This window comes from Lactuca serriola, chromosome 9 (genome assembly GCF_051521515.1).
Source record: "Lactuca serriola cultivar US96UC23 chromosome 9, Lser_US96UC23_V15, whole genome shotgun sequence".
NCBI lineage: Eukaryota > Viridiplantae > Streptophyta > Magnoliopsida > Asterales > Asteraceae > Lactuca > Lactuca serriola.
This window is the reverse complement of record NC_136416.1, coordinates 193,098,637-193,119,652: the sequence shown is the minus strand read 5'-3', so window position 1 is coordinate 193,119,652 and position 21,016 is coordinate 193,098,637.

The window sequence follows — 21,016 nt, the reverse complement described above, 5'->3', positions numbered from 1 at the left end:
AACTTGGTCAAAGTTAACAGTCAACGTCGAAGTTAACTCCAGCTTGTTGCCACGCCGTGGCCATGCTTGGCTATGCCATGGCTATAGTTTGCCAAAACAGACAGATCCTAACGGCTCCAAAGCTCAGATCTTGTCCATTCCATTTTCTAAATGGATAAAGTTTCCAACTTTATTCCTTAAGACCTTCCAAGAGGTAAAGATCTCACCCTAGGTCCAAAAAGAGGTTGAAAGCACATCATGACTTAATCATTAAGCACTTAATATTGAAGATCTCATGGCCCACGATTTTAGAAGGGTTTCTAGTACCAAAACTACCACAAAAATCCATGCTTTTTAGACATACATGTATTGAACTCTTATTAGGTCAAAACTAATGGTTTATGACCAAGATTCCATGTATGACACCAAAGCTCACTTATAAATCAGATCCAAGGCACCAAATACTCCAAGTGATCTGGAGATTCATAAAGTTTCAAACTTTATGAGATCTCACCACTCAAATCCTTCAAGACACGAAGAAAAGGGACAAAATCAATAGATCTGTAACATCCCTCTCTGGCATGTATCACAATATTGTCCGCTTTAGGCTCCCGGCGCAAAAACTTCCTAGGGGGTCACCTATCCCTGGATTGCTCTCGCCCGGGAACGCTTAACTGCAAATTTCTTATGGGATTTGCTGCCCTCACGACTTTAAAACGTGTTGTGACAAGGAAGGTATCCACATCTTTTTTAAGGAAATGTTTGGTTCTCCTTCCAAGTCGATGTGGGATCAGGTGTAACCCACCATATTTGTAACGACTCGTCAAATGGTTCAATAGGAGTCTCTTCCTCAGGGTGAGCGCTAATGTTAGAGGTCCCTCCACCGCTTGACTCTTGAAGCTCTTCAAGATTAATTTGTCTCCCATTGTCCTCTTGGCATATGAATTCTCTGTCGCGAAAGACTCCCTTTCGAGCTACAAAGACCACATTCTCACTAGGTCTGTAGAACAGGTATCCAAAGGATGTATGTGGGTAGCCGATGAAAATACATCAGTCACTTCTAGGTTTAAGCTTGCCATGAGTATCTTGTCTGACGAACTCTTAACAATCCCAAACCTTGATATGTGCCAATGAGGGAACTTTTCGTGTCCACATATCGTGAGGTGTTTTGGAAACCTTCTTAGTTGGGACTAGATTAAGGATATGAGTGGTAGTCTCTAAGGCATACCCCTAGAATGAGATTGGTAGCGATGCTCGACTCATCATGGAGTGAAACCATGTCTAACAAGGTCCTATTACGCCTTTCAACCACACCATTAAGTTGTGGTGTTCTAGATGGCATCAATTGTGAAACGATTCTACATTCCCTAAGATAGTCGTGGAACTCGTTACTAAGATACTCACCAACTCTACAGAACTGAGCATCTTTATCTTCATGCGCAATTAATTCTCCATTTCTTGCTTAAACTCTTTGAACTTTTCAAAGGTTTCTGACTTGTGCTTGATTAAGTGGAGATATCCATATCTGATATAATCGTCAGTAAAAGACACATGGAAGCGATTCGTATCCCTTGTGGTGGATCTGAAGGGCCCACATGCATCTGTATGTATGAGATCCAACAACCCTTCACTTGTTTCACAAGAACCAGTGAAATGTGATTTAGTCATCTTTCCAAGAAAACAAGACTCGCATGTGTCATCTGACCTAAGGTCAAATGACTCCAACACTCCATCCTTTTGGAGTTGGGGTATGCACTTATTTTTGACATGTCTAAGACTACAATACCACAAGCATGCTTTGTCTATACTATTAGACGAATTAATATGTGACACATTATTTCCTAAGTTATCTACAACCATCATAGTTTCATATACACCATTACAAGGCAATGCTCAAAATAAAATAAACCATTATAATAAGCATTAATAGAACCAACTTCATTATTAAATGAAAATCTAAAGCCTTGTTTGTACAAACCATGAAAAGAATAATATTCCTTATCATCTCAAACGAGTAGAAACAATCATTCAAGTCTAGTCCTAGGGCTTTGGAACCATTCTCCATTTGACAAAAAAAGTCGTGATAATTCTCCTCTAGACGTAGTGCAGGTCAAAGCCACATGCTTTGGAACCGTTTGCCATTTTTTTGTTTGCATATATGAATTTATAATTATGTACTCGAGTGTTACAAAATAAAATAGGCCAATTCCATTTGTTGCATATCAGAAAGAGAGGGTGATTAACCCTTCCTGTTTTACATGCTTTTGATTTGAAAAAGAAAACACAATAATAAGAAAGGTTGATCTTGTAGGCGTGGAGTGACTTTCGTGTGCATCTATCTTAGCAATGGAAACATCGCAGGTGTGACATCCAAAAACCCAGGTATACCTTGTGAATCCTAATCTTTGAGCAATTGTCCATATTGGTCCTTGATAAGAAAAGGGTGGTCGACTGGTACGCGGGGCGTAATAGAGTGTACGCTTAGCGTACTCGTGCGCGTGTTTGGTCGCGGAGGGCCGCTTAGTACATCGGGCGTACCAGGCTCAGATTGTAACCATAATATTAAGTGAGTTCCCTATTTATGGAACATTATGGCCTCCTTGTGGCAACCATTTCTAGAGACTTAACCTCCCCAAAACCCTAAATCTCGTTCTTGTAGCAAGAGAGTGCCTTTGAGAGCTTGTGGGTGTATTCTTGAGCTTTGGAAGTGGAAAGGAAGCTTTGGAGAATAAGGAGTTAGAGCCCAAGCTCTTGGATCTGAGCTTTGTAGTGAGAGAGGCTTCATTTGGAGGTAAAAAGCTCCAAACTTTCCTACTCTTTTGTTTGTGTTCATGTGTGGGGTGTTTTAGGGTTTTTGTCCCCAAAGTTGATGGCTTTATAAGTTGATAAGACCCTAAAACCCGAGATTTGTCCCATGCTGGCTTATTTTGTGTTATAGAGCCATAAAAATCTAATCTTGGTCATTAAGAGTTGACCATGCATGAGTTATGAGTCTTTTAAGGAAGGAAATGACATGATTTGGGAGTAGGTGACTTTTACAGCCATGCAAAGGCTTAAAGTCATTGACTTTATGGATTAAGAGGCATTAGAGTAACTAGATCTGGGATTTGAGCCTTTGTCTTAGCCGATTCAGACCAAAAACCACGTGAAGTGTGAAACTGGGACTTACACCGGGCGTAATCCCAGTACGCGCAGTGTAGGGGGTCGAGTTCCCCGTTTCTGGATAGCCACGGGGTACGCCCCGCGTACAGAGATGGTACGCGCCGCATACTTCCGCTGTTGACTTTTGTTGACTTTTAGGGTTTGGTCAAGATTGAGGACTATTGAGCATTGGAGGGGTAAAATGGTCTTTTACCCTTCTGTGAGTTGTAGAAGGATTAGTCTAGCTTCTTGAGGGCCAATATTAATTAGGGATAATTATTATGTGTTAGACGAGAGCTAGACCCAGGAGTAGAGATCATGATACCGATTGCGAGATTTTCATTCATTAGCTTGTGAGGTAAGTCTTCTCACTATACTTACCTTGAGCGGTAAACCTTATGTGTGACCAGAGGGTCTTATGTGCATGATCTGTGTAATGAGATATCATGCTAGTTACTTGGGTTATGCTTTATGAGTATGATATTGTGATGCTAAGTTGAGGTACCGGATGGTCCATTTGAGTTGTGGGACCGGAGGGTCCCACCGAGACACATTGACCAGAGGGTCTAATTGAGTTATAGCCTAGAGTGGATAACGTGCTGTGTGTGGTATTTTGGGGAACTCAATAAGCTTTTATACTTACCGTGTATGTGTTATGTGTTTCAGGTAGTTATGAGGATCGCGACAAGGCACCAGCATGATTGTACACACCGAAAGGAGATTGTTTTTATGATTCAGGGATTGTGTTTTCTTTTGTTGAAAATTGAGTCATGTGTTTTGAGAATTATGATACAAGTTTTTATTGTGTTAAAAATGAAAATTTTGGTTTGAGAAATTACGTTGTTATAGTTGGTATCAGAGCCTTGGTTTGAGGGATTCGGATGCACCCTCGGGTGTGTTTGGACTCAAACTGAGGATTTGAGAAATATTTTCAAAAAGAGTTGATTTCTCAAGAAGTCGAGCCGGAGCAGTGTGTACAATCAGCCAGGGCCGAGCGGTGATTTCCCAAAATACCCTCATTTAGTGTTTTGAGATATTCTATGTGACATGATGCATGCTAGAGAGTAGGCTAGGTGATTCATATCTTAGGGCTAGGGTGGCCTGATTTGTGATGCCTTTGCCTAGGGATTTATGTTATTAGTGTTTAGCTTGAGTATGAGTACCTAGAAGGAGCGAGCCAATAAGAGAACTACAGTGAGAGTAGTTTGTGAGGCATAGAGTACTTGTAAATTGGGATCCAAGGAGGAGGACTTGGGGTGAACATTGATGCGGTGTGGAAGGTAGTATTGGGCTTGTACTACTGGAAGCACCGGATCAGTGAGTGGCCCAAGTGAGAATCCTAGGGACGCTAAGGAATAAGTAGGGACGGGTGATCGAGTGTGAGTATGCTCGAGCGAGTCTCTGATGATTTTGTGTTGTGTTTCATAGACATCATGGTGGGGACACGCCACAACCCTGGGAGTAGTGAGAGTAGCGATGAGGAGATACGGAGGATGATCCACGAGGAGGTGGCTACAGCTATCCGAGCAGAGATTCTGGATATGTTGGGTCTATCAAGACCACCTTGAATCAGACATTTGACGAGCGATACACTGCTATCACTGAGGATGCTGCTGCCGCGGCCACTATAGCCGTCACCGCTGCTAGGCCACAGGGAGTTGACTCATTGCTGTTCCGAGAGTTCAGCAACATGAAGCCACTAGATTTTGATGGGACGCAGGATCCGATTGCTGCTATGAGGTGGATCTCCGATATCGAGGGGTGTTTTTATACGTGTTCTTGTCCCGACGATTTCAGAGTTCGGTTTGCGTTGAACCAACTTCACTTGGGAGCGAAGGAGTGGTGGAAGTTTGCGACAGCTGGCTTCACCACTGCAGATCATGCTACAGTGACATGGGAGAGGTTTGTTCAGATGTTTCGAGACGAGTATGTTCCCCCGGTAGAGAGGGTGAAACGACCCAAAAATACGACCCAAAAATTTCGTTTTTAATACCATCAAAACTATAATCAGAGTATCATATAGATAAACCATGCGTGATATGTCCCAAAAGATAATAAAGTACTGTGCGGAAAATGTAACATGCTATATCCAAAACAACAACTAAATCAAATCCAAACTAAAGCTGAAACGGTGGTGTGTGCGATGCCGTCATCCAGAGCTCTTCCCTTTGCTTGCGGAAGTACCTGAAACCAAAACTGAAACTGTAAGCACGAAGCTTAGTGAGCTCCCCCAACTTACCACATACCATACAACAACATATAAACACATATTGGGCCTTGCCCACTGCATCGGGTCGGGACCCGGAAAACTGCATCGGACCGAAGTCCGGAACTGACTGGGACCTTGTCCCCTGCATCGGACCGAAGTCCGGAACTAACTGCATCGGACCGAAGTCCGGAACTGACTGCATCGGACCGAAGTCCGGAACTAACTGGGACCGTGTCCCCTGCATCGGACCGAGGTCCGGGACTGACTGCACATAGCATAGCATATCATAACAATTTATACTGCATACTGCATCGAGCCGTGGCCCGGAACATAAACACATACACATGTCTGAACCACGAAGGCATCAGACATACTAACTACTACATCGGACCGAAGTCCGGAAACTACTGTTAACTGGACGGGCCGGCATTGTGGCCTTAGACCCGCCCCTACGGGAAGGAAACTCACCTCGTAAGCTAGCGGATGAGAGTGCGGCTCGGAAAGCTAACGGCTGCTGCTCCTGAATCTCCTCGGCTACAAATCCATAAACACACTCAATCAATCACTAGCACTACACTCAGGGTAAAATGACTCTTTTACCCTTGGTCAAAGTTGACTTACTCAGGGATGACTCGCCGAGTCGGGATACCCGACTCGCCGAGTCCTAGACTCTCCGTTCAACTCTTACCTGCTGTTACTCGTCGAGTGTGGCATCAACTCGACGAGTACCCTCTGGATCCAAAAACTCAGATGATCTTCATCCGACTCGCCGAGTCAGATGAACAGACTCGACGAGTTGTTCTTAATCCTCAAGGAGATTGCCTTGGACTCGCCGAGTTGTATGAACAAACTCGCCGAGTCCCTCCATTACTGAGTCTACTCTTAACTCGCTGAGTCCACTCCCTAACTCACCTCGTACACTCGACACTGAAGAAACTGAAGAACTCGGGACTCGCGACCTGACTCGTCGAGTCGTTCCTCCGACTCGCCGAGTCGCCGCCATGCAACATATTTTTACTCGATTTCTCTTGAATCCAACACATGCAAATGATAGATCTAGGTCCATTAAGCTGTTTTACCACGTAAAGTTTCCAACTTTACGTGCACAACCACATGAATGAGGGAAATAAGACTAAAATATGCACAATAAGGGTAGATCCATGGCTAATAAGCAATGTAACTCCAAAAAGACAGTGGATCTGGACTCTTCAACACCCCAACACTCAGATCCAAAGGTATTTCGGCTCAATAACACAATCAAGCAAGCATAAAGCTTGGAACAAGCATCAAATAGCCCTTAAAAGAGCTCTAATGGAAGTTTAAGCATGAAACCAGAAGAGAACTCCGAAAATACCTCAATAAGTTCACACTTGATCTTGGATCTTGGCACTAGAACTCGTTTCCTTGCTTCCTTCTTCTTCTCCTTCTTCACCCCTTCACAAAATGGAACAAGATCACTTATAAGCTCACAAGAGGAAGGTTTAGGGTTTCTTACAGTGCTCTCAGGGGGGAAAGTGACGAGATGGAGGCTATAATGGGGTTTAAATAGTGAGCAAACCCGGGGAGTTAGGGTTTCACCCAGACGGACGGACTCGCCGAGTCCAGGATATGGACTCGCCGAGTCGCCGGCTCCCGCGTGCACAAGATGCGCGTCCTGACTCGGCGAGTCAGGCTAGAACTCGCCGAGTCCCTCTTGAAAACTTAGCCCAAATCAAATTAATTAACATACCGGAAACGGGTCGTTACAATTCTCCCCCACTTGTTTCAGACTTCGTCCTCGAAGTCTGCTACGGCTGGATCTGCGAATAACTCCGGGTAGTGCGTTCTCATTTCTTCTTCAGCCTCCCATGTCCACTCAGACCCCTTCCGATGCTGCCACTGCACCTTTACCAACTGGATTACCTTGTTCCTCAAGGTCTTGGTCTTCCGTTCCAAAATTGCTATCGGCTTCTCGATATAATTCAAGCCGCTATCGACCTGGATATCCTCCAAGGGAACGACCGCTGTCTCGTCCACTAGACACTTCCTCAACTGCGACACGTGGAAGGTGTTGTGTATCAAACTGAGCTCCTCAGGAAGATCTAACTGGTAAGCAACCCGACCCACCCGGGCCAAAACCCTGAAAGGACCAATAAATCTGGGGCCCAATTTGCCCCTCTTCCGGAACCTGATGACACCTTTCCAAGGTGAGACCTTCAGAAGAACCATGTCTCCTACCTGGAACTCCAAGTCTGAACGCCTCTTGTCGGCGTAGCTCTTCTGCCGACTCTGCGCAGTCTGCAGTCTACTACGGACCTGCTGGATCAGTTCCGTCGTCTTGAGCACCACTTCAGTGCTCCCCATAACCCGCTGACCGACCTCGCCCCAACAAATCGGGGTCCTGCACTTCCTGCCATATAACATCTCAAAAGGAGGTCGATCAATGCTCGCATGATAGCTGTTGTTATACGAGAATTCCGCTAAGGGAAGATACGTATCCCAACAGCCCCCAAAATCCAGAACGCATGCCCTAAGCATGTCCTCGAGAGTCTGAATCGTCCTCTCGCTCTGCCCGTCAGTTTGAGGATGAAAAGCGGTGCTGAAATGGAGACGAGTACCCATCTCGTCGTGAAGCCGCTTCCAGAATCTGGACGTGAAGCGAACATCTCGGTCCGACACTACCGATACCGGAACTCCATGACGTGCCACAATCTCTCGCACATAGATATTGGCTAACCTTTCCGCCGATATACTCTCCTGGGTCGGAATAAAATGGGCACTCTTCGTCAACCGATCCACCACTACCCATATCGAATCTACTCCACGTGCGGTCCTGGGAAGTTTGGTGATAAAATCCATGGTGATGTCCTCCCATTTCCACACGGGAATATCCAACGGCTGCATCTTGCCGTGAGGTCTCTGGTGCTCCGCCTTGACCTTTCGGCAGGTCAGGCACCTCTCAACGTACCAAGCGACGTCCCGCTTCATGCAGGGCCACCAATAATCAGGTCGAAGATCTCGATACATCTTCGTCGCCCCTGGATGGATAGAAAATCGAGACTTATGAGCCTCGTCCATCAATACCTGCCGTACCCCACCCCAGTACGGTACCCACACCCTACCATGAAGCGTCATCAAACCCCGACTGTCGTAGTCGAACGAAGCTACTCGACCCACTATCCTCTCGCACTTCTGCCTCTCCTCCTTGAGACCCTCCATCTGAGCCTCCTTGATCCGCTCCAACAAAGGAGTGATTACCGTCATCCTCATACACAAATCCCTGATAGGGGCCGCCGACACCTTGCGGCTCAGGGCATCGGCCACCACGTTGGCCTTCCCTGGATGATACAGGATCTCACAGTCATAGTCCTTCAGCACGTCCAACCATCTCCTTTGTCTCATATTCAAACTCGGCTGATCCATAAGGTATCGTAAACTCTTGTGGTCCGTGTAGATAGTACAGCGGACCCCATACAGGTAATGCCTCCAAATCTTGAGGGCAAATACAACTGCCCCCAGCTCCAAGTCGTGGGTAGGATAATTAGCCTCGTGAGGCTTCAACTGTCTCGAAGCATAAGCCACCACATGGCCTCGCTGCATCAACACTGCTCCCATACCTGTGATCGAAGCATCACAATAGACCACGAAATCCTCAACACCCTCTGGCAAGGTAAGGATCGGAGCCTCGCACAATCTCTGCCTGAGAGTCTCGAACGCCGCCTGCTGCTCAGGCCCCCAACGAAAAACTACCGACTTCTTGGTTAGTCGGGTGAGCGGCACTGCTATCTTGGAGAAATCCTGAATAAACCTCCGATAATACCCTGCCAATCCTAGGAAGCTCCGAATCTCAGATGGAGACCTCGGGACCTCCCATTGCATCACGGCCTCAATCTTGGCCGGGTCAACCAAAATACCCTTCTGATTAACGAGATGCCCAAGAAACTGCACCTCGCGTAACCAGAACTCGCACTTGGAGAACTTAGCGAACAGTCTCTCCCTCCTCAAAGTCTCCAACACCTCCCGCAGGTGCTCCTCGTGCTGTCCCTGCGTCTTGGAATACACCAAGATGTCATTGATGAACACTATCACTGACCGATCCAGCATCGGTCTACACACGCGGTTCATGAGATCCATGAACGCGGCTGGGGCATTGGTGAGCCCAAACGGCATCACCACAAACTCATAATGACCATACCGGGTCCTGAAAGCAGTCTTCTGCACATCCTCATCCCTGACCCTCATCTGGTGGTAACCGGAGCGTAGGTCGATCTTGGAGAACCAAGACGCTCCCTGGAGCTGATCAAACAAGTCATCTATCCTCGGAAGTGGGTAACGGTTCTTCACCGTCACCTTGTTCAACTCCCGGTAATCAATACACATCCGATGCGACCCGTCTTTCTTCCTCACAAATAAGATCGGCGCTCCCCAAGGCGAACTGCTCGGTCGAATGAAACCCTTGTCTAACAGCTCCTGAAGCTGTGTAGACAACTCCTGCATCTCAGGGGGAGCAAGTCGATATGGTGCTTTGGCTATCGGAGCCGCACCAGGAACCAGATCGATCCTGAACTCAACCTGCCTCTCAGGAGGTATCCCCGGCAAATCCTCGGGAAACACATCCGGGTAATCTCGAACAATAGGAACATCATCGATCGTCGTCTTGCCCTTATCCCGGGCATCCAAGACGTAGGCTACATAACCGGCGCAACCCTGCTGAACGTAGCGCCTCGCCCTAGCGGCAGAGCAGAAGGTCAATCCTCGCTGGGGCCTCTCGCCCTGAACCACTATCTCTCCCCCACTGGGAGTGCGAACCCTCACTAGCTGAAGCTCACAATCAATCACCGCCCCATTGGGGCTTAGCCAATCCATTCCCACAATAACTTTATTCCCGCGCAGGGGAATCGGAACCAAATCCACTGAAAACTGCTCCTCAAATATCTGAAGGGAACACCCTCTATATACTTTGTCGACCCTCACGGTCCTATCATCTGCTATCTCAACCTCTAACGGACAATCCAGTTCCCCCGGAGCTCTGCTAAATCTCTTGCTAAGCGCAAGCGATACAAATGATCGGGTGGCCCCCGAGTCAAACAATACCAAAGCAGGGATGCCGTTCACCGAGAACGACCCTAAATAAAGCGTACCATCAAATAATATTCAAACGATATATTAATAATTAAGAGATGAAAGAAATATACATACCCGTCACCACATCAGGAGTCGCTCGTGCCTCCTCTGCTGTCATCTGAAATGCCCTGCTCTTCGCCACCGGCGCATCAGCTCGGCCCTGACGGCCATCTGTGATCCTCAAAGTAGCAGGGGCGGGTGCATGCACCTTCCCTGCTGCAGCTAAACTGGGACACTGGGACCTTTTGTGTCCCCTCTGATTGCACTGAAAGCAAATCAGATCCGATGCTGTAACCGTAGTGGCAGGGGCCGTACAATCCCTACTCATATGCCCGGTCCGACCGCACTTGTAGCAGCCGGAACTCCCTGCCTTGCACGCCCCCTCGTGCAACCTCCCACACTTGCCACATCGACCGTGGCTCTGCTGACCCCTGGACCTGTGATCTGAAACCTTGGGCTTTTTGCCCACACTGCCTGCACCCGAAACCGCCTCCGGTTTCCTCTTCCTCTCCATCTCGAGATCAATCTCCCTCTCTCTGGCTCTAGCAATCATGTCGTCCAGTGTTTTGCAACTGGTTTGGCTCACAAACATACGAATGTCGCTCCGCAACATCTCGTGATAACGGGCCTTCTTCATCTCCTCGTCTGCTGCATACTGAGGAACAAGAAGGGCCCGCTCCCTGAACTTGGCGGTGATCTCCGCCACTGTCTCGGTAGTCTGGGTAAGATCCTGGAACTCCCTGGCTAACTGTTGCACCTCAATGACCGGTGCGAACTCCGCTCTGAACCTGGTAGAGAAATCAGCCCAGGTCATGGCATCCAATGCCGCATCATCCCCGATGGTATGTCCTACCTCCTCCCACCAGTCACGTGCCCTGTCCTTCAGGAGACAGGACGCCAATCTGACCTTGTCCCCCTCGGGACATCTGCTAGTGCGGAATGCGTTGGCCACATCCGCCAACCACCTGGTACTCGCTATGGGGTCCCGTGCCCCGTGATAGTCAGGAGCCCCGCATGCCCTGAACTCCCTGAAAGTGAGTGTGCGCGACCCCATCACGGCCGCCATCTCAGTACGGAAGGTACTCAGTCTCTCATCCATCATCTCCAAAATGCCCTCCTTGATCGAACCGAAGATCACAGGAGTCTGCTCAAGTATGATGCGAGTAATCTCAGAAGAAAGGAACTCTCTGGTCTGCTCATCAATCTGTCCGACCTCCGGGTCGGATCCCGATCCTGATCCTCCTCCGGCATCTGAACTGCCGGCTGCTGGCCTCGGACGCAAAACTACCATTCTGAAACATATCATAACAACATCAGAACATTGAAATATTTCAAGGGATCATGATACGACTACTAGCTTCCTGGTCTAATCTTGGCCTTCCTTGATTCGAATACGGATCCTCTGCTTCCAGTAGTATGGGCCCCTACTACCTTCCACATCTATCCATACTTTCCTCAAGAACTGCCTCGACTTCCCCAAGTCACTTCTACTGCTGCTATTCCCTGCTACTCTCACCCTAGGCTTGCCCTAGAGAAAACTCGAGTTCAATACGACTGGTCCTCAGCTGCTGTAGGTCTCCTTGCACTGCCAGTTAGCCATCACCTGAACACCATCACATGTGATGAGGATCGGATAATCCTTCAAGTAAAAGATCCGTCCCTACAACGGTTGGACTCAAACAAGAGCTGCGCAGTAGGGCCAGTTCCAGCACTCTGGGATTATTCAAACCTGATTACATGTGGTGTGACGTGTCCACCTAATGGCTAACTCCCATTACTCGGAATCCCACTAAGCACAAAGCAAGCAGCATTCGGACAAGGGAAACAGACTCACGCAAGCTATTCTTATAACAAGAAACTGCACTAGCATAGGATGCTAAGCTCATACGATCAGGCGTAACCTAAACAGGCTATCCTACTGCTGTCTACTCAATTCTAGCATGCAATATTCATAGAGCTGTAACACATAAGCAGGCACATAAGGCGTTCTCCTACACCCTTAGTCCTATTCTAGCATGCTGTTCTACTAAACTGAAATTGAACAAATAACTTGTATGGGTAATTTGGGAGTACTTACTTGAGCTCGGTTGACCGCATGCACACACCTTTTTCTTAAAACAATTCTTTTCCTTCTAAGTGTTTTCAAAATTCTTTTGTAAAAACATTTTATTAAAAATCTTTTATTTCCCTTTAGTTTGAGTTCAGATACACCCGAGAGTGTATCCGAATCCCTCAAACCAGGGCTCTGATACCAACTTGAAACGACCCAAAAATACGACCCAAAAATTTCGTTTTTAATACCATCAAAACTATAATCAGAGTATCATATAGATAAACCATGCGTGATATGTCCCAAAAGATAATAAAGTACTGTGCGGAAAATGTAACATGCTATATCCAAAACAACAACTAAATCAAATCCAAACTAAAGCTGAAACGGTGGTGTGTGCGATGCCGTCATCCAGAGCTCTTCCCTTTGCTTGCGGAAGTACCTGAAACCAAAACTGAAACTGTAAGCACGAAGCTTAGTGAGCTCCCCCAACTTACCACATACCATACAACAACATATAAACACATATTGGGCCTTGCCCACTGCATCGGGTCGGGACCCGGAAAACTGCATCGGACCGAAGTCCGGAACTGACTGGGACCTTGTCCCCTGCATCGGACCGAAGTCCGGAACTAACTGCATCGGACCGAAGTCCGGAACTAACTGCATCGGACCGAAGTCCGGAACTAACTGGGACCGTGTCCCCTGCATCGGACCGAGGTCCGGGACTGACTGCACATAGCATAGCATATCATAACAATTTATACTGCATACTGCATCGAGCCGTGGCCCGGAACATAAACACATACACATGTCTGAACCACGAAGGCATTAGACATACTAACTACTACATCGGACCGAAGTCCGGAAACTACTGTTAACTGGACGGGCCGGCATTGTGGCCTTAGACCCGCCCCTACGGGAAGGAAACTCACCTCGTAAGCTAGCGGATGAGAGTGCGGCTCGGAAAGCTAACGGCTGCTGCTCCTGAATCTCCTCGGCTACAAATCCATAAACACACTCAATCAATCACTAGCACTACACTCAGGGTAAAATGACTATTTTACCCTTGGTCAAAGTTGACTTACTCAGGGATGACTCGCCGAGTCGGGATACCCGACTCGCCGAGTCCTAGACTCTCCGTTCAACTCTTACCTGCTGTTACTCGTCGAGTGTGGCATCGACTCGACGAGTACCCTCTGGATCCAAAAACTCAGATGATCTTCATCCGACTCGCCGAGTCAGATGAACAGACTCGACGAGTTGTTCTTAATCCTCAAGGAGATTGCCTTGGACTCGCCGAGTTGTATGAACAAACTCGCCGAGTCCCTCCATTACTGAGTCTACTCTTAACTCGCTGAGTCCACTCCCTAACTCACCTCGTACACTCGACACTGAAGAAACTGAAGAACTCGGGACTCGCGACCTGACTCGTCGAGTCGTTCCTCCGACTCGCCGAGTCGCCGCCATGCAACATATTTTTACTCGATTTCTCTTGAATCCAACACATGCAAATGATAGATCTAGGTCCATTAAGCTGTTTTACCACGTAAAGTTTCCAACTTTACGTGCACAACCACATGAATGAGGGAAATAAGACTAAAATATGCACAATAAGGGTAGATCCATGGCTAATAAGCAATGTAACTCCAAAAAGACAGTGGATCTGGACTCTTCAACACCCCAACACTCAGATCCAAAGGTATTTCGGCTCAATAACACAATCAAGCAAGCATAAAGCTTGGAACAAGCATCAAATAGCCCTTAAAAGAGCTCTAATGGAAGTTTAAGCATGAAACCAGAAGAGAACTCCGAAAATACCTCAATAAGTTCACACTTGATCTTGGATCTTGGCACTAGAACTCGTTTCCTTGCTTCCTTCTTCTTCTCCTTCTTCACCCCTTCACAAAATGGAACAAGATCACTTATAAGCTCACAAGAGGAAGGTTTAGGGTTTCTCACAGTGCTCTCAGGGGGGAAAGTGACGAGATGGAGGCTATAATGGGGTTTAAATAGTGAGCAAACCCGGGGAGTTAGGGTTTCACCCAGACGGACGGACTCGCCGAGTCCAGGATATGGACTCGCCGAGTCGCCGGCTCCCGCGTGCACAAGATGCGCGTCCTGACTCGGCGAGTCAGGCTAGAACTCGCCGAGTCCCTCTTGAAAACTTAGCCCAAATCAAATTAATTAACATACCGGAAACGGGTCGTTACAGAGGGAACATTTGGCGCATGAGTTTCTGTCTCTCAGGTAGAAGACATAGTCAGTGACTGAGATCTCGAGGATGTTCCATGAGAGGGTGATGTTTTGCCCCGAACACGTGTCCACTGAGCAGACACGTGTGAGTCGATATCTGAGCATACTGAGGAGGGACATACGAGAGTTCATGGTGAGCTCATCGTATCGGACATTGGCCGAGCTCCAGGCCAATGCCAGGAGGAGAGAGATTGAGCTCGAGCTTCAGACTAGGGAGGATGAGGAGGAGTCCTTGGGGAGGGACCAGAGGCCAGTGTAGTCGCAGCCGGCGACGAAGCGGGCTAAGCCCGCTGATTCTAGAGTTGGGGGCCAGAAGGGCCGCACTTGTGGCAAGTGCGGCAAGAGTCACGAGGGTTCTTGCCGAACGAGGATCTACTACAAATGCGGCAAGGAGGGGCACATGGTGAAGGATTGCCCCAAGGGATTCTCGGTTTGCTTTCATTGCAACCAGACCGGCCACCGGAAGGCCGAGTGCCCCCAGCTAGCGCAGGGACCAACGCATGGATCTGCACCTACTTCTATGCGTGCTTCTGAGAGCCGGCCAGTGAAGGCCGAGACGCCGAGGGCTTGCGGGAGAGCCTTTTAGTTTACATCGGAGGAGGTCCGTGCAGCGCCCGTTGTCGTGGCTGGTATGTATTCTTTTATTTACTAATGCCGAGTTTGAGATATTATGCTTATATTGTGATATGTTTAGGTACTTTCCTTATGAATCATGTACATGCCTTGGTGTTATTTGACTCAGGTGCCAGTCGATCTTTCGTTTCATTAGCTTTTAGTCAACACATCAGTATCTGACGAGAGGCGTTGAGTCGACCTCTGTGAGTTTCTATAGCTGACGAGCGAGTGGTTTTTGCTACTGAGGAGATTCGAGGATGTATACTCGAGATTTTTTGTGTTGAGTTCCTGATAGATTTGGTACCTATTGCGATGGGGGATGTCTGTGTCATCGTGGGCATGGACTCGTTGAGCCGATTCAGAGCTATTATCGAATGCGACCATCAGTTGGTGACCATACGAGACCCTAGTGGGGGAGTCCTTACGGTATATGGCGAGGGTACCCGATCTGGGTCAATATTTTGCTCGGCTGCCAGAGCGAGGCAGAGTCTACAGCAGGGCTGTAGAGGGTTTGTAGCCTATGTGATGGATACACGAGTTGCCACAGAGAGGCCGAGTTCGGTCAGTGAGGTTCCGATAAATGCGAGAGTCTCCAGATGTTTTCCTCGAAGAGTTGTTGGGTGTGCCTCCCGAGAGGCAGGTGGAGTTTCGCATCGATTTGGTTCTGGGTGCGGCGCCTATTGCCAAGGCACCTTATCGCCTTGCGCCACCAGAGATGCAGGAGTTATCTTCGTAGCTCCAGGAGCTATTGGGGAATGGATTTATCCGATCGAGTAGCTCGTCGTGGGGAGCGCCGATCCTTTTTGTCAAGAAAAAGGATGGTTCACACCGGATGTGCATTGATTACCGGGAGTTGAACAAGTTGACGGTCAAGAACCGTTATCCACTACCGAGGATCGACGATTTGTTCGATTAGTTGCAGGGAGCTTCTTGGTTCCCCAAGATAGACTTGAGGTTGGGATATCACCAGATGAGGGTGCGGGATGAGGATATCCATAAGACGGCGTTTAGGACTCGTTATGGGCATTACGGGTTCATGGTGATGCCTTTTGGGCTCACCAATGCACCAACAACGTTCATGGATCTCATGAACCAAGTATGCAGGCTGATGTTGGATCGATCGGTGATTGTGTTCATCGATGATATTCTGGTGTATTCGAGATCCAGGGAGCAACATGAGGAGCATCTGAGGGAGATTCTTGGGGTATTGAGATTGGAGAGGATTTATGCCAAATTCTCCAAGTGTGATTTCTGGTTACGAGAGGTCCAATTTTTGGAACATCTCGTTAATCGGAATGGGATATTAGTCGATCCGGCCAAGATTGAGGCTGTTATGAGATGGGAGGAGCCGAGATCCCCCACCGAGACCAGGAGCTTTCTAGGGTTGGCCGGTTACTATCAGAGATTTATCAGATATTTCTCCAAGATTGTCGTTCCCCTCACCAGATTGACCCGAAAGGGCGCCGCTTTTACTTGGGGTCCCGAGCAGCAGACCTCGTTTGAGATTCTTCTCTAGAGATTATGCGAATCCCCGGTGTTAGCCCATCCGGAGGGAATGGAGGATTTTGTGGTGTACTGTGACACACCTATATCAGGGTTGGGTGCGGTGCTTATGCAGAGAGGACACGTGATAACATACGCATCAAGGAAGCTGAAGCCTCATGAGATGAGGTATCCCACCCACGATTTAGAGTTGGGGGCAGTAGTGTTCGCCCTCAAGATATGGCGCCATTATTTGTATGGGGTTTGGTGTACCATATACACGGACCACAAGAGTTTGAAATATCTTATGGATCAGCCCAACCTGAACATGCGTCGGAGGAGATGGTTGGATGTGGTAAAGGATTATGACTGTACGATCCTGTACCACCCAAGCAAGGCTAACATGGTAGCCGATGCTCTGAGCTGCAGGGCGGAGAGTGCCCTGATTCGAGATATATGCATGAGGATGACGGTGATGACTCTGGTATTGGATACCATCCGAGAGGCCCAGACAGAGGCTGTGAGACCGGAGAACCACAAGAGAGAGCGGGTGATTGGGCAGGTGTCCGAGTTTGTTACTAATAGCCGAGGGCTTATGACCTTTCACGGTCGGGTTTGGGTGCCGTTTATGGGCGGGGCATGTAGCATATTGATGGAGGAGGTGCACAGATCGAGATTCTCGATCCATCCCGGGGCCAATAAGATGTTTTTGGATCTGAAGAGAGATTTCTGGTGGCCTTGTATGAAGAGGGATATTGCGTGGGTTGTAGAGAGGTGCTTGACCTGTCGCCGGGTTAAGGCCGAGCACCAACGTCCGTATGGAATGTTGCAGCCGCTAGAGGTTCCTCAGTGGAAGTGGGAACATATCTCTATGGATTTCATCACCAAATTGCCGAGGACCGTGAGAAGTGTTGATGCAATTTGGGTGATTGTGGATCGGCTGACGAAGAGCTCTCACTTCCTTGCTATCAGTGAAAGCTCTTCTGCTGAGAGGCTGGCAGAGATATACATGAGAGAGGTGGTGTCTCGACATGGAGTGCCGATCTCGATTGTCTCAGACATAGATGTGCGTTTTACTTTCAGGTTTTGGACGAAGTTTCATGATGAGTTGGGTACGATATTACACTTCAGTACTGCTTATCACCCACATACAGACGGACAGAGTGAGCGGACAACACATACGTGCGAGGACATGCTTCGAGCATGTGTTATGGACTTCAGTGGAAGTTGGGACACATACCTACCTTTTGCTGAGTTTTCGTACAACAACAGCCACCATTCGAGTATTGGTATGCCTCCCTTTGAGCTTTTATATGGGAGGAGGCGTCGGACCCCCATCTGTTGGGGAGAGGTGGGGCAGCAAGTGATGGGTAGCACTGAGATAGTGCTAAAGATGACTGAGCAGATACATCAGGTCAGACAGAGGTTACTGATAGCCCAGAGCCGCCAGAAGAGTTATGCGGATAGGCGGCGATCCGAGCTCGAGTTCCAGGTCGGAGACTTTGTACTCCTGAATGTATCTCCTTGGAAAGGAGTGATCCGATTCAGGAAGAGGGGAAAGTTGGGGCCCCGATACATTGGTCCTTTCAGGGTGACCGCGAGAGTGGGCAAGGTAGCATACCATTTGGAGCTATCTGAGGAGTTGAGTCAGATCCATAACACCTTCCACGTCTCCCAGTTGAGGAAGTGTGTGGCCAATGAGATGGCAGTGGTACCACTAGAGGATATTCAAGTGGATGCAGGCCTGAATTAGATCGAAAGACAAATCGCGATTCTGGATCGAAAGGTGAAAGTTCTGTGGACCAACGAGGTGCCTTTGGTCCAAGTTCAGTGGCAACATCGGAGAGGATCCGAGACAACATGGGAATCGGAGTCTGAGATGCGGGAGCAACATCCAGAGTTGTTTGCAGAGCATGAGTTTAGGGGCGAAGTCTAATTGTAGTGGGGGAGAACTGTAACATCCAAAAACCCAGGTATACCTTGTGAACCCTAATCTTTGAGCAGTTGTCCATATTGGTCCTTGATAAGAAAAGGGTGGTAGACGGGTACGCGAGGCGTGATAGAGTGTATGCTCAGCGTACTCGTGCGCGTGTTTGGTCGCAGAGGGCCGCCTAGTACGCCAGGCATACTAAGGTATACGCGGGGTGTACCAGACCCAGATTGTAACCCAAATATTAAGTGATTTCCCTATTTAAGGAAAATTATGGCCTCCTTGTGGCCACCATTTCTAGAGACTTAACCTCCCCAAAACCCTAAATATCGTTCTTGTAGCAAGAGAGTGCCTTTGAGAGTTTGTGGGTGTGTTCTTGAGCTTTTGGAGTGGAAATGAAGCTTTGGAGAAGAAGGAGTTAGAGCCCAAGCTCTTGGATCTGAGCTTAGCAGTGAGAGAGGCTTCATTTGGAGGTAAAAAGCTCCAAGCTTTCCTACTCTTTTGTTTGTGTTCATGTGTGGGGTGTTTTAAGGTTTTTGTCCCCAAAGTTGATGGCTTTATGAGTTGATAAGCCCCTAGACCCCGAGATATGTCGCATGCTAGCTTATTTTGTGTTATAGAGCCATAAAAATCTAATCTTGGTCATTAAGAGTTGACCGTGCATGAGTTATGAGTCTTTTAAGGAAGGAAATGACATGATTTGGGAGTAGGTGACCTTTACAACCATGCAAAGGCTTAAATTCACTGGATTTATGGATTAAGAGGCATTAGAGTAACTAGATCTGGGATTTGAGCCATTGTCTTAGCCGATTCAGACCAAAAATCACGTGAAGTGTGAAACTGGGACTTACGCCGGGTGTAATCCCAGTACACGCAACTTAGGGGGTCGGGTTCCCCGTTTCTAGATAGCCACGGGGTACGCCCCGCGTACAGAACTGGTATGCACCGCGTACTCCTGCTGTTGACTTTTGTTGACTTTTAGGGTTTGGTCAAGATTGAGGACTATTGAGCATTGGAGGGGTAAAATGGTCTTTTACCCTTCTGTGAGTTGTAGAAGGATTAGTCTAGCTTCTTGAGGGCCAATATTAATTAGGGATAATTATTACGTGTTAGGCGGGAGCTAGACCCGGGAGTAGAGATCACGATCCCGATTGCGAGATTTTCATTCATTAGCTTACGAGGTGAGTCTTCTCACTATACTTACCTTGAGTGATAAACCTTATGTGTGACCAGAGGGTCTTATGTGCATGATTTGTGTAATGAGATAACCTGCTATTTACTTGTGTTATGCTTTATGAGTATTATATTGTGATGCTGAGTTGAGGGACCAGAGGGTCCATATGAGTTGTGGAATCGGAGGGTCTCGCCGAGACACATTGACCAGAAGGTCTAATTGAGTTATAGCCTAGAGTGGATAACGTGATGTGTGTGGTTTTTTGGGGAACTCAATAAGCTTTTATGCTTACTGTGTATATGTTTTGTGTTTCAGGTAGTTCCGAGGATCGCGACAAGGCACCAACATGATCGTACACACCAGCAGGAGATTATTTTTATGATTTTGGGATTGTGTTTTCTTTTGTTGACATTTGAGACAGATGTGTTTTGGGAATTATGATACAAGTTTTTATTGTGTTAAAAATGAAAAATTTGGTTTGAGAAATTACGTCGTTACAACAGGTTTTAGACATTCCATGTTCTGGGGATGGACGTCCCTTCCAATGTTTCTAGGATATAATAGCCCTTCCTATGAGCTTCTATGACTCTGTATGGTCCCTACCAAGTTGGTCCAAGCTTGCCTCTTGGCTCGTCGTGGCTGGCTGTCACACCCCAAAACCGGAACGGCGGAAACGTTCTGGGGTGGATGACGTCATGTCAAGTATCACAACATATGCAGTATAGTAATCAAAGTACAACAACCATTGCATTAATAGTAATAGTTTTACATGGTTTATATTACATAGAACGTCAAAGTAATACAAGTAATAGTATAAGTGCAGCTTGGTACTAAACTGTCTTCATTAAAAGCTCCGGGGATGTACCTGTCTATTGCTGACCTGAGAATACAAGTTATTTTGAAAGCGAGTATCAGCATTTTTACAAATGCTTGTGAGTTCATAAGTATTTAGTGTCATTTGTGTAAGTTCAAAATAACATTATAAAAGAAGTAGTTTTTAGATTCTATAGTGTATTAGAGTCCTTTCCAGAAAATCCTATATTTTCTAATTAAAAGCAGTCTTCTACCAAGACTAGA